This window comes from Diceros bicornis, chromosome 6 (genome assembly GCF_020826845.1).
Source record: "Diceros bicornis minor isolate mBicDic1 chromosome 6, mDicBic1.mat.cur, whole genome shotgun sequence".
Classification (NCBI taxonomy): Eukaryota; Metazoa; Chordata; class Mammalia; order Perissodactyla; family Rhinocerotidae; genus Diceros; species Diceros bicornis.
The window spans coordinates 55,572,009-55,586,377 of NC_080745.1; the positions used below are offsets into that span (position 1 = coordinate 55,572,009).

The 14,369-nt window shown below is 41.0% G+C and overlaps 1 long non-coding RNA gene across 2 annotated transcripts; it reads right to left on the reverse strand.

Moving 5' to 3' along the window:
- Window positions 1-2,572: 2,572 nt before the first annotated feature.
- On the reverse strand, window positions 2,573-7,503 carry LOC131407238 (uncharacterized). Of its 2 annotated transcripts, none has more exons than XR_009220467.1 (4): window positions 7,015-7,503; window positions 6,309-6,453; window positions 5,549-5,617; window positions 2,573-5,329 (listed from the first exon to the last, which is right to left on the reverse strand). It is a non-coding gene; the product is annotated as an uncharacterized LOC131407238 (long non-coding RNA). The 2 variants fall into 2 exon arrangements; XR_009220466.1 differs by having other exon boundaries at window positions 2,573-5,377.
- Between the last annotated feature and the right edge of the window lie 6,866 nt (window positions 7,504-14,369).

The window sequence follows — 14,369 nt, forward strand, 5'->3', positions numbered from 1 at the left end:
ATGCTGCCTTTGCAATTTTGCCATATGAAAAAGCACTATGGTGTTTTTTTGTTTCCCTGTAGTTGGCTTAATGGCTGGTGAAGAGCAGGAACTATTTCACCCTGGAAAGTCTACTGACCTGTGAAAAGCATCAAAAGACACAGGAGCAGGAATGGAAAATGTAAAGTTTAGAGACCGTGATTAGCTCCAAGACTACAATGAGGACAGATGAGATGAGTCACTGAGTATACAGGGAACTTTCAACTAACTCAAGAGTCAGAATGGAGAGCAGGGCCTGACCTCTAGCAAGTGTTCCTCTCTGATGCCCTGTGGTGCAGTATCTAGGTGTGGAACACTGCTATCAGGAGCTGTGTTCAGGAGGCTACCTGATCTCAATTTTTATCATGATTTGTTTCTGACTTGGGCTTTTTCTAACCAAATGAAGGAACTCCTAACAATTTCTAGGTTGATTCAGGAATTAGTCCAAGAGTCATTTACCAAATTTCATTAAGATTTTTAAAAGTGCCCTGGTATTGGGTGCAGGACTGTTTGAATCTCATCTGTACCACTTAGTAACTCCGTGGCGCTATGAAAAATCACTTAAACTCTGTGATCCTAAGATACCCTATATAAAACTTGGGAATAATAAGTTATACCTTGCAATGTTTTATGAAGATTAAATAGGTTTTCTTATAAGCATTAAGACAGACCAGATATATACAGAAAAAACTCTGTATAACACAATGAAAAAAGCTGGGTAGTATGCAAAACATATCTTTATAAATGCATAGTTGTATTGGGAAGAGAGTGGAGAATTCCAGGAAGTCCAGAAATGACAGGAACATGAGAATCCCCAGGAGTAAGCAAGTACTCATTTGCTTTGGTGATCTATGTCACATGCTGGTGGCCTAAATCCTGAGTTTTAACAGGCCATTGTAAAGGATATGGAAGACAAAGCCTGGGGCCTGTGCTTAGTAGGTTATATCATAGAACCCACGTAAAGCCAGGACCCATTCAGAGGATGAACTAGAAAAACCAACACCTCGCAGACCTAGATGATAGGGATACACATGTGTTTTCTGCCTTTGGCCCTGGATAGAGCAGAAAAAAGTCTTTCCTGATAATTCCTAATTTTAAGTGGAGAAGCATGATTAATTGCGGATGAAATTCACCACCTATATGGCCTTAAAAAGTCTCAAGTTGAAAATTTAGTTTAAAGCAGTTCTGGATTGGTAGCGCTCCCAAACACCTAAAAAAAGCAAATAAAAACTCCCCTCTATGTACACACTTTTTACATGGTTCTCAAAGAATTCCCAAGGAAAAAGTCCAAGGAACGTGACGTCACAATACAAAATCAATGAACGTACACACAAATAAATAACTCGCAATTTGTAGGAGTTACCTGAAACATAAACTATAAAATCAGAGCAACAAAGACTGCAGATATTGACAATATTGGATGCAGAATATAAAATAATATGTTTAGCAAATTTCAAGGTTAAAAAAAGAGAATTTAAATATGATAAAGGGACAAAGTAATGAGTCTATTAAATTTAACTATTCAGATTTGTAGAAGAACCAAATAGAACTTCAAAAAATACATCTGAAATAATTGAAATTTGAAACTCAAAAGATTCTTTAAACACTAAGTTATCCATGGCTAAAGAGGTACTTATTGAACTGGAAGGCAAATCTGAAGAAACTACTCAGAATGCAGCACAGAAAGACAAAGAAATGGAAAATTGAAAAGAGATATGCAGAAACATGGAGGACAGAGTGAGAAAATTAAATATACATGTGGCCAGAGTTCCAGAAGGCCAAATAAAAGAGAAAGGAGGAGATGTAATAGTTGAAAAGACAATTGCTGAAATTTTCAGAATTAATGAAAAATGCAAATCCATGAATTTCACAAAAGATCACATCTAAACACATAGTAGTGTCTTTTAAGAGCCTTTGAAGGAAAAGATCTTAAAAGTAACTAAAAGAAAAGAAATATCTACAAAGAAATTATAATTAGATTAAGCTCTGATTTCTCAATAGCAACCAGAACATAGTGGAAAAATATTCTCAAAGTGCCAGGAGAAAAAAATTGTCAGCCTAGAATTTGATTTTTTTAGCCTTTTTCATTTGAAATAATTTTAGACTTAAACTTGCAAAAATGGTACACAGAGTTCTCATATACACTTTATCCAGCTTCCCGTCATGTTAATATCCCATACAATCATAGTTGTTGTTAGTGCCGAGTCGATTGCAATTCCTAGAGACCCTGTGTACAGCAGAGCGGAACCCTGCCTGGTCTTTTTGCGCCACCCACTCACCTTCCAGCCCTTGATCAGACAATACTCCAATGCTATTCACAGGGTTTTCACGGCCCCCTTCCAATTTTTTCGTGAGTGGCCAGGTCCTTCTTCCTAGTCTGTCTTAGTGTGTAAGCTCTGCTGAAACCTGTCCACCATGGGTGACCCTGAAATACCAGTGGCACAGCTTTCAGCATCATAGCAACATGTAGCCACCATAGTACGACAACTGACAGAGGCGTGGTGTGGTTTCCTGACCAGAAACGAACCAGGCCATGGCAGTGAGAACGCCAAATCTTAACCACTAGACCACCAGGGCTGGCATATAACCATAGTACAATTGTTTAAACCAACAAATTAACATTGATAAAATATTATCAAAGAGTCTACAAATCTCATTCAAATTTCACCAACTGTCCCACTAATGTTCTTTTTCCAGTTCAGGATCCAACCCAGAATCTTACCCCAAACCCCTTTGTTCATAATATCATAATTGACCCTGTAACCCAAGCTCTATTCAACCATAGTTTGATGAATGATATGACTTCTTTGTCATTGTCCCCTTATATGAATATCCTATAGAGCAGAAGGGTCACTGTCATCTCTGTTAGGACTTTTTTTTTCTGAATTCTCTACCAAATACCATTTCACAAACCCCTCTCCCCAAACTCACTCATGATTATAGAGAGAATTTGACTCATTAGAGATAATAAACAGAAGAGTTTTGATGTCCCTACTCCTCTGTCTCTCTTCAATTATGTGGAAACATACCTGCAATAACATCCTGAACTGGGATCCACCAGGGGATGGACACTTAACCCAGGTATGCCCAAGAAGGATACAGTGTCCCCAGCCAGTGTTCCCATGGTTTGGGAATCTTGGCACATCCATTTTGTGGAAGGAGAGGCTTACAAAGGGGAATCCTCATAAGAAATTGGGGAGGCTGGGGAGAGATCCACGCTCAGCCAGTCTTGGCCTGTCTTGCCTCTCCTTTGCTCCACCAGATGGAGTTATCATTCCCCAATAGCCTGCTGCATTGTTTTTTCCAAGGAGAATTCTAAGAAGTTGGCATGAGGTGTCCCCAAGACAACCTCCAGGTCTGGAGATTCACCAGAAGGACTGACAGGACTCAACATATAGTCATACTCACAGTTAAGATTTATTACAACAAAGGATACAAAGCAAAATCAGCACAGGGAAAACTGCATGGGGTGAAGTCCAAAGAAAACCAGGTGCGAGTTTCCCAGAATTCTCTCCCAGTAGAGTCATACAGGATGTGCGTAATTCCTCCAGAATCAAAATGTGACAACATATGTGAAGCTAGTTAGGGACTCAATGCCCAAGGGTTTTATTGAGGACTAGTCACATAGCCACCCTCTGCTTAGCACATACTAAAATTTCAGACTTCTAAAAGGAAAGCAGGTGCTGGCATTAACTACATCATTTGCACAAACACTTTAGGCACAGTAAACCACCTTTATCATTAGGGAATCATGGGAATACTCGAAAAATCCAAGTTCCCAGATGCCAGCCAAGGGCCAATCTTGCAAGCAGGCTTTCCTAAGGATCATAGTCTCAGGATTGCTATATTAACCCTTTTCTGCACAGCCCATCCCCTTGGTCCTTAGCCAAGATGTCTTTACAGCAAAGGTATTATCAGTAGAATCCCACACACAGGGTGAGATCTTACAGTATTGACCTCAGTTATGCCCTTTAGGGATCCTGAATTTTGCCAGCGTAAACAAATCCTATTGATTATAAACGTCTATCTTGAAAGTCCAGGTGGCTTGCTCCTTAAATTTCTGGCTTTTAACCTGTTTACCTGGTGGCACAGCACAACTCTGGCCAGTAAGTTGAAGTTGACCTGGCTGCCTTCCTGGGCTGAGGTATTGTCATGATTATCAAGTACACACATAAGAAGTACAATCCCAGAAGACACACACGGTATCCCTGGAACCAGAGTTTACAATTGTTCAGGCACCCCAAGCAGGACATATCTTAGTCAGGCTTCCCCCGTGTCGCCTTCCACTGTGGGGCCTCCTGCCCCACGGTTTCCACTTTGAAAAATTCAGTTGAGTCCTTGGTTTCAGAAGGACTACCTGACGTTTCCAAACACTTGTTCATCCGTGACATCAGTTCATCTGCCTCATGATTGAAGATGATATTGCAGGTTTTCTGGGTAGAAAGTTCAAGAGATGCCTCCCCCTACCCCCACTCCCCCATGCTGTCTCTTGTGCTCATAGGTTTAGCAGTCTGAATTCAAAGCACTGGCAGGGGCTTGGAAAGGCAGCATGGAGAGATTTCCTTCCAAAAGAAAAGAAAGCTTCCAGGAACAGTTTTAAAATAAAGATCATTAACAGCCCTCTCCCCTTCCTCCATGCCTCCCCAGGTGCTGGGTCTTTATTTTTCTTCACTGTTACAAATCAGAGTTTCCCATTCAACAATCATAACTTTGTATTTTTTTAATTATCTCCTACTCTCACCCAGAACTTTTGACTGGAAAGACTACATGCAGAGGGACAAAAGTGTTTTAACAGAAAAATATTTTTATACGACTTAACCAGAAAGAGACATCATTTTCAGGGATTGGGCAGGACAAAATCATGAATTTTTAAAAATTTTCTCAATGGTTGATATAACTCCCCATCCCTTTCGTCCTGATCATTTATACAGCGAGCCTAAAAAAGAACAACCGTTATCTGGGGTCAGTTGCATCTAACAATCAAACTACATTACTAAGGTGTGTGTATTAGGAGAAAGGGGAGGGACATAGAGCCAGGCTATCAATCCATTCTTGCAGACTGCAACTATTTGGAAAAGTTGAAAACAGAAAGTTAACAGCAGTGAGATAGCCTCGAGAGGAGTCGAGAGTCCAATCTGTCAGGAGTTGGTGGAGGGGTCACATTCCCTGTGATGTGTCCTCTCCCAACTTGCAACTTTCAACAGGAGTCACTTGTCAGGAATGCAATTAGCCGCTGTATCATGAAGGATTCAGAGTATGCCACTCCAGTACACGCCACTTTGGCATAATGATTATTTTCAGCTGAAGACAACTGAGATAAAGCAGACACAGGATGACCTCTGTATCCTCCCCCATCTGCCTGAAAGCAGAACATAAATTCCACTTGTGAAGGTGTCCCTCCCCCCACTTCCTGTACCAGCAAGGGGATGACAATCTTATTATCGGAGATGAGATGGCACTGGAAAGAGCCTACACAAACAAATTTTATTAACCAGCCCTTATCTTCCATTAGTTTCCCCCATATACTTACCTTCCTACAATTTGCCACTGTGGAGGAGGAAGAAATTTTCCTCTACCCTTCTAGGTTCTTCTGGTTAGTCTAAGAATTAAATTGACATGAGACAGATTAACAGGAGAAAATCAAATTTTATTGCACATATACGAGAACCCCACATACATGAGAGGTTCAGAGACTCCACACACATAAGAGGTTCAGAGACAAAAAATGTAAAATGAAGTATATATGCCATCTTGAGCTAAAGAATGGGATAGGGGCCTGAGGATTCAGAGGGTAGGAGGGTAATTCACAGCACGATAAGAAGAATAGATGTTCAGTAATTGGAAGTTTGCTCTGACACATAGATACGTCATAAAATTTTTTTTGTAATAACTCTTATTTTGGGCAAGGCCCCCAACTTAAATTCTTCAAGGGAGAGGTAAGAATTTCTCTTAAGCCCACAGGGTCTCGATTGCCTTTACCTCAAAATAGTCCCCATGCCAAAGTGGCACATCTTGGGGAGGCCTATTCTGAACCCCTTCAGTCCCACCTTTGAAACTTCATGAGAAGTTTCACATTCCAAAAGTTGGATTGGTAGATTGCTCCATGTTACTGAACTGGTCTCTCAGTTTAGAGAACAGGGTCAGTCCAATTAAACAGCAGTGTCCAATATCAGGAGGCAGTCATGCAGGTGGGCTCCCAAAGTCAGGCCCATGGTATAAGTAATCAGGTATTTAATAAGAGGTATTTCTAAGAAACAAAAGAAAAACACCAGTTAATGATTGGAGCAGACCGTTTCTGAGTTTTGAAGGCAATCAGATGAAATTTATAGATGTCTGACTTGAAGCATTTTCAGATGGAGTGAGGGCAGGCAGGGGCAATCTGACAGATTTTCCTAGTTTGCAGCTTGAATGTCTCTGATGATCCTTCTGAGTGACCTATACAACAACAGATATAAAGATTGTCCATACATAAGCCATTGTGGTGATGTCTCTGAAATTTATATCAAGTTGTTCAGCTTCAGTTTGCAAGGCTTCAGGAAAAAGGGCAGTTTTAGTTCTCAGTGATTCCAAGTCAAAAGGTGGGAGAAAATTGGATACATTAGTTTGGAGAGTTGTAGCCAAATATTTGAGGAAACTAGAATTCAGGATCTGGTCCAGTTTACAGGTATAAAACAAAACCTCAAAGACAATTAACAGAACTAGAATCTAATATCCACAAGTATATATTATAGTTTCTACAGCAACATAATTTTTTCTCTCTAAAATCACCCTCATTTCTACTGAAGATAGTCAAATTAAGACTAATTTGTTTGCAAAATAAGTCTAGTTTCAATAAATTTGACCCATTTATTTTCATAAGTTCAACAAGAATAGAGATTGATCATATACGCTCTTTTAAATCTACTTTGCTGGAACCTTTCATAAGGAATCTCTAGATTGAATTTTAAGGCCTCTAAAGGCCAGGAAACCAAGCCAAGGACTTGCCATCAAACTCACCTGCAATACCTATAGATTTGGGTGAACTCCTCTCTTCTTAAGGTTCCCAAGACATCCTAAGGTTCCTGCGCTTGCCAGGAAATGGCCTTTCTTACTCAGCTGGTAAGGCTCCTGGGAACCCTATAAGAAAGGCACCAGACTGATATTTCCAAGGGGCTTTGTTGGCTCCACAAATTCAATCTTGTTTCCTTAAAGCTGTCTAGTCCTATCTGAGTCTATGAAAATTCTCTCTCAAATATGACATTCCAGTCAAAGCCTTGGTAATATAACCAGTTTTCAATTGTGTCCTGCTACAAGGAGAATAGATTCTTACCGAACTTATGCAAATAACTATATTGCCATGAAAAGAAGAATACTCACTACATTTCTGAATTCTGGAGGGATCAAGTAGAGAGAAAAAGATAAATGTTTCAATTTTGCTTACAAAGGTATAATTCATGTGTTTCCCACCCTTTTGAACAGAACAGGGTGTTTAGATTCCCTAAGCTCTGATCCAGCAGAGATGCATATGCATCCTCTGGCTGGCAGAGACAAAAGAAAACAATGACCATCTCTGAGAGGAAAAGGATCAACAGAAAGCAAAAGTACTCACCCCAAATCTTTACCAGAGTCACTTTTTCCCACGAAATAGTTTCACAAATACTTTCTCCTGCGAATCTAAATTTAGGAGAGAGAAAAAAAGACTGTACCCCACTCGCACTTCCAATAGACCCTGCAGCAGGCAGAAATCTGGGAGACTGATGGGGCAAGAACTCTTACTTTCTGCCTCTGCTGTCAGATATCGCAGGATCTCTCAGCTGCAGCAGCCTCAGAGGGAGCAGAGTCCAGCCAGGGAAGTTTATCCTGCTGACAATGCCAAGCATGGGGGAGGAAGAAATTTTCCTCTACCCTTTAAGGTTCTTCTGGCCAGTTTAAGAATTAAATTGATATGAGACAGATTAACAGGAGAAAATCAAATTCAATTATCTATGTATGGGAACCCCACATACATAAGAGGTTCAGAGACAAAGGTAAAATGTGGTATATATGCCGTCTTGAGCCAATGAATAGGATAGGGGCCTGAGGCCTCAGAGGGAAGGAGGGCAACTCACAGGGCAATAAGAAGAGCAGATGTCCAGTAATTAGAGGTTTGCCCTGACATATAGAGAGGTCAGAAAAAATTTTTTTTGGTAATAACTTATTTTGGGCAAGGCCCCCAACTTAAATTCTTTAAGGAAATTGGTAAGAGTTTCTCTTGAGCCCATAGGGTCTCAATTGCCTTTACCTCAAAATATGCCAATGCGGCACATCTTGGGAAGGCCTATTCTGAACCCCTTCACAGCTCCTAGAAGCTCAAAGTCCTTTTTCTTTGTCTTGTCACTTCTCTACAAATTTACTTTTCTTTTGTTAAGATGCTATATAAGCCCTAGTTCTGACCACCTCTTTGAGTTACGCATCACTGGGAACTCCCATGACTATGCATGATGCACATGTTAATGAACTTCTATTTGGTTTTCTCTTGTTAATCTAGTTTTTGTCTGTCTAATTGGCAGAGCCCCAGCCAATGAGCCTAAGATGGGTAGAGGAAAAAGATTTTTTTATTTTATTTATTTATTTTTTTGGTGAAGAAGATTGGCCCTGAGCTAACATCTGTGCCAATCTTCCTCTATTTTGTATGTGGGTTGCTACCACAGCATGGCTTGATAAGTAGGGTAGGTGCACTCACGGGATCCAAACCCATAAAGCCAGGTTGCTGAAGCAGAGCGCGCCGAATTTAAGCACTACACCACCAGGACGGCTCCGAGGAAAAAGATTTTTGAGAGATCTTTACAGAGCTGAACAGCAGCTGCATATCAGATGGTCCAATCAGAGAAGAGCCCTTTCCTGTATGCATTTGTATGTGACTCAGAAAGTCAAGCTGGCATCCATGCTGTTTTTATAATGTAGGACCCAACAGAGGGGCATCCTGAATGAGCAGAGGTACCCCAGCCTGACTTCTGTTCCTTGAGCCCATGCCTGCTTTCAGTTCAGCACAGCATAAGGTAAGGCTGAAACAGCCCAACAGCAGACAGCCCCAGGTTTCAGTTTAGAGTCAAGGCCACGCGATTAGATCTGTGAATTCCAGATTCCAAAAGTCAGCTGCTTTTCCTCACGCAGCAGCAAAGCCAAGACACTGCAGGGCCCAAACAGTCTTGGTCCAAGGACAAGGGACAAGCAAGGCTTTCCTAAGCCCTTTTTGTCTTTTCAGTCTTAGAGTCCTAACTGACCCACTCAAAAATATGCACATGGGGCTGGAAAATCATCAGTCTCTAAGTGTCAGACATCTGACTTCACAAAGGGTTTCATTAGCAACTAAAAACTGCTTTTTCTAACGTCAAAAGTGTATCTCAGCCTGGAGATTGCCTCTCTTTTTATGCTGTCTCCCTTTTTCCAGAGGCTCCAAAAGGTAAACATCATAGCAAAAATCATTAGTTATGGAGACCTATTCTGTTTCCAGTACTCAAAAAATTTGAATTCCAACGCTGGCCAAAGGGGCAAAAAGCAAGACAGGTGCATCCTGCCAATACTTTTTTTTTCCTTTTGTTTTGGCAGCTTTACCTGACTGAAATGATCCCACTAGCATTTAGGAAATTATAAGCATGTAACAATGTATATTAATTTTTATCATATATCCAGATGCTATAGCCACAAAATACAAAGCCATTTCCCTCTTTTCTTCCTCATTGCAAATTTACTGAAACTCCTCTCAGTAAATTCAGCACTTACAAGGCTAACATGAGCTGGGGAGATCTGGGCTGGAATGCAAGAGGGGTGTGGAGGCAGCTGTTCAAGCAGTGGTAGTAGCCAGGCTGAAGAAATGACTAGACCCAGGGTTTTGTTTTGTTTTTTTCTTTTTCCCTGAGAACTGAGTTATCCTTTTTTCCTTGCTACTTGGAAGAAAGAGCAATACACACTTTTAACATTTTTGGTCTACCCAAAACTGGGAGGAGAGAATAAAACCAAAGGCATCGCCTTGGCTAAACAGTTTTTCTCTGCACTCTAGCCAGCTGGGCCAAAAGCAGCCAGAGAATCCCCTCTCTTGGGGGTGCATCCACCAGTTTCCAAATCCATAGGTAATTTTTACCTCTTACCAACAGACAGCAGTATCTTAGCTGCTGTTGCATACCTCGAATGACTCCATAGCCACCAGGCACAAAAGGTTTGTCATCCCCTGCCCCTTCATCCTTCCTTTTCCCAAACAATGCTTTCACCATATTTCAGTGAGTCAGGGTACTTCAACCATGGGGATAGTGGTACCCAAGACCACTCTCAGATGGGCTAATTTGCTTAAAGGACTCACAGAGTAATGTAGTAATAATCAGCATGTGGTAATGATCATCAGCAAGATTTACTACAGTATAAAGGAGAAAACGAATCCTTTTCGGGAGAACTCAGTGATGTGTAACTCAAAGAGGTGGTTAGAGTAGTTTATGTAGCGTAGGGGAGGAAAAGTCTTTTTCCTTCTACCCTCTTAGGTTCAATGGCTGGGCCTGCCAATCGAACTAGTAAGAGACAGATTAGCAAGAGAAAAAACAGTTTAAATTATGTACATACACACAGGGGTTCACACAAAAATATGTGGCTCCCAGAGGTGGCCAGTTGACTGAGGCTTATATACCATCGTGCAGTGTTGATACGTCAGTGGCAAATCTAATCCCTTTCACTAGTATTCAAACCTGAGAGAATCATGATGTCAATAATTTTTTCTAAGGCTTCATAGCCCAGTGTGGTGTCTCCTGTCTCCACGAACACATGAAGCTATAGGACAGGAAGACAATTCCTCTACCCTCTAGGTCCTCTGGCTGGTCTAAGTATTAAGTTGACATGAGACAGAATAACAGGAGAAAATCAAACAAACTTTAACAACATGTATACAGGGGAGAAACCCAGGAAAACTGAGTAACTCGCCAGCATGGCCAAAGCCACCACCTTAAATATCATCTTCAGCTAAATACAAAGGAGGATGTTGGGGGTAGTGGTTTGGGGCTTCAAATGGGGCTGGGGGCTAGCGGGTAGGGGAGAGCAATTACATGAAGATGGAAATGTAAACATTTGTTAAACAAGTATTTGCTGGGCTACCTAAAGACAATGTGACCCGAGAGACGGACTTTGATGAAAACGGGCTTGTTGGTGTCTTTCTATCACACCTATTTCAGCTCCTTCCTGGAACAAGGCCTTCTATCTTAAAGTTTTTTAGCCAGTTAGGGGGAAGGTCAAAGTTCCTTTCAGAGTCTTTTGTTCTTAAAAATAATCAAGGCAAAGAGACACATTTTGGGGTGGCCAATTCTGATCCTCTACAAAGCCCAGAGAGGTCATAGATAATTGAAGTGGGATGCTATAATGGCAGCACCAAGCCCCTGACAATTTGGAATGATGCTGACAGTGTTGGACTTGACCGGAGCCCTGTGCTCCTGGAAAACAGCTCAAGCCAAAAAAATCTACCCACTCCCTAACTTTTGCGTCTGGGAATGTAAAGAGTTGAGTTAAGCTACTCCATGGTATTGCCGCCTCGGCACCCATTTTGTTTGGCCAAGCAGCCTGAGGAGGGCCTTGAACTAACATTAGCCCCCTCATGGATGTGCATGCCCTAGACAGCAGCCTGCAGAGTCACAAGCAAAAGCAAATTTCTGATATGACTTCCCCAACAGCCTTTGTGATAACAATCTCCCCCACCTCCCAGGGCCTTCCTCAGCTGCCCTTCCCCCTTTAGATAAAACCCCTGTGGAGCTTAACAGTCCCCCCCTCCTCTTTGTGGTTTGAATTGACCAATCCAGCCTTACCCTGGGAACCAGAAAGCATTTCACCCATGGACTATAATAAAGGCATGTGCCCCAGGTCGTACCTCCCTCTCTCTGCCTGTAGCCGGCCTTGATCTCCCCAGGTGGCTTCAGGACTTGCGAGTAACATCTTCTTTATTTCAACTTCTCTTGTAGTCTTTTGTTAAACTGCACATTTAACAAACATTCCCATATTACTTAGGTCAGACACAGACCCTCCAAATTCCCATCCCATTCCATGTCTCGAAAATGATTAGCTGAACTAGTTGTCCCCACTGATCAATCAGAACAAAATGCCCGTAAATTTAACTTGACCAAATCTCTCTCCTTCCCGAAAGGACCCTGAAATTTGACTCACCCCTAAGGTTACACGAGCACTGGAATGTCAAAAAATCCTCTCAATACTTGCCTGATGACAAGGAAAGATATTTCCTGCTCAAATGTTGGATCTCATCACCTACTCCCCTCCTCTCCCACACCCAGTTCTTTGTAAACTTGTTTACTCGCCTTATGTATAACAGAAAAGCCCTTTTCTGACTAATCTTGGAGACATTTGCAGATCTTATGATCAGAGCCATCTCCCTATCGCCATAGTCACCCTCCTCCTATTGCAGTAGTCCCCCTCCCTTACCGCAATGGTCTTTTTCTGTTTTTCACTTAAACTTTATTTTTCAGAGCACTTTTAGGCTTATAGAAAAAATGCACAGAAAGTACAGAGTTCTAATATACCTTCCCCCTCCACACCCTCACCCCTCCTACAGTTTCCACTGTTATTAACATCTTGCATTCCTGTGGTATATTAGTTCCAATTGATGAAAAATATTGATACATTATTACCAACTAAAGTCCATAATTTACATTGGGGTACGCTCTTTGTATTGTACATAACATCGTGTATCTACCATTACACTATCATAAGAAGAGTCACTCCCCTAAAATTGCCCTGTGCTCCATCTATTCATCCATTCCCACTCTCCCTAAACCCCTGGCAACCACTGATCTTTTTACTATTTCTTTAGCTCGGCCTTTTCCAGAATGTCATATAGTTGGAATCATATAGCGTGTAGGATTTTCAGATGCTTCTTTCACTTAGCAATACACATGTAACATTCCTTCATGTTTTTCCATGGCTTGATAGCTCATTTATTTTTACTGCTGAATAATATTCCATTTTATGGATGTACCACAGTTTGTCTATCCTCTCACCTGCTCAAGGACATCTTGATTTCTTCCAGTTTTGGCAAATATGAATACAGCTGGTGTAAACATTTATGTGCAGGTTTTGCGTGAACATAAGTTTTTAACTCATTTAGGTAAATACCTAGAAGCACAATTGCTGGATTATATGACAAGCCTATGTTTAGTTTTGTAAGAAGCTGCCACCCTGTCTTCCAAAGTGGCTGCGCCATTTTGCATTTCCACCAGCAATGAATTAGAGCTCCTGTTGCTCCACATTCTCATCAGGATTTGGTGTTGTCAGTGTTTTGGATTTTAGCCATTCTAAGAGGTGTGCAGTGATATCTCTTTGTTGTTTTAATTTGCATTTCCCTAATAACGTATGATGTTGAGCATATTTTCATATGTTCATTTGCCATTTGTATATCATTGGTGAGATGACTGTTCAGATTTTCTGCCCATTTTTGTAACTGGGTTTTTTGTTTGCTTGTTGAGTTTGAAGAATTCTTTGTGTATTCTGGATAGAAGTCCTTTATCAGATATGTGTTTTACATATATTTTCTTCCAGCCTATGGTTTGTCTTTTCATTCTCTTAACACTGTCTTTCACAAAGCAGATGTTTTCAATTTTAATGAAGTCCAACTTATCCATATTTTTCGTTCATAGATGGTGCTTTTGGTATTATATCTGAAAACCTATAGCTAAACCCAAGGTCACATCGATTTTTATGTTATCTCTTATCTGGGTTATCTATTAAAAGTTTTATAGATTTGATTTTATATTTATGTCTATGATCCATTTTGAGTTAATTTTTGTGCAAGGTATAAGGCCTGTGTCTAGATTCTTGTTTTTTGTTTTGTTTTGCTTTTGGTAAATGGATGTTCAGTTGTTCCAGCACCATTTGCTAAAAAGCCTCTCCTATCTCCTTTCAATTACTTTTGGTACTTTGTCAAAGATGAGTTGACTATATATGTGTGGGTCTATTTCTGGACTCTCTTTTCTGCTCCATTGATCTATTTGTTTATTCTTTTGCCAATACCACACTGTCTTGATTATTGTAGCTCCATAGTAAGTCTTGAAGTAGGGTAGTGTCCGTCTTCTGACTGGCCACAGGACATGGAGGGCAAGGAGAGACCAAAGAAAGAGACAAACCACTCCAGATTGGTGGGTGGCAGTCTTAATAAGCAAGAGAACTTACATACAAGGTTTGCCTTGGGTGGTTGCAAGGCAAGTAGATCTCTGCACCGATCTGCTAGAAACTTAAAAGTTTACATAGAGGCCTAAATTGGGTTCAGTCACACATACAGTCCAGATGGTCTCAACAACACATCTCTCTCTCAAGGCTATGTCCTTGAAACAACTCCTAGTGTGGGAATGGTGGGC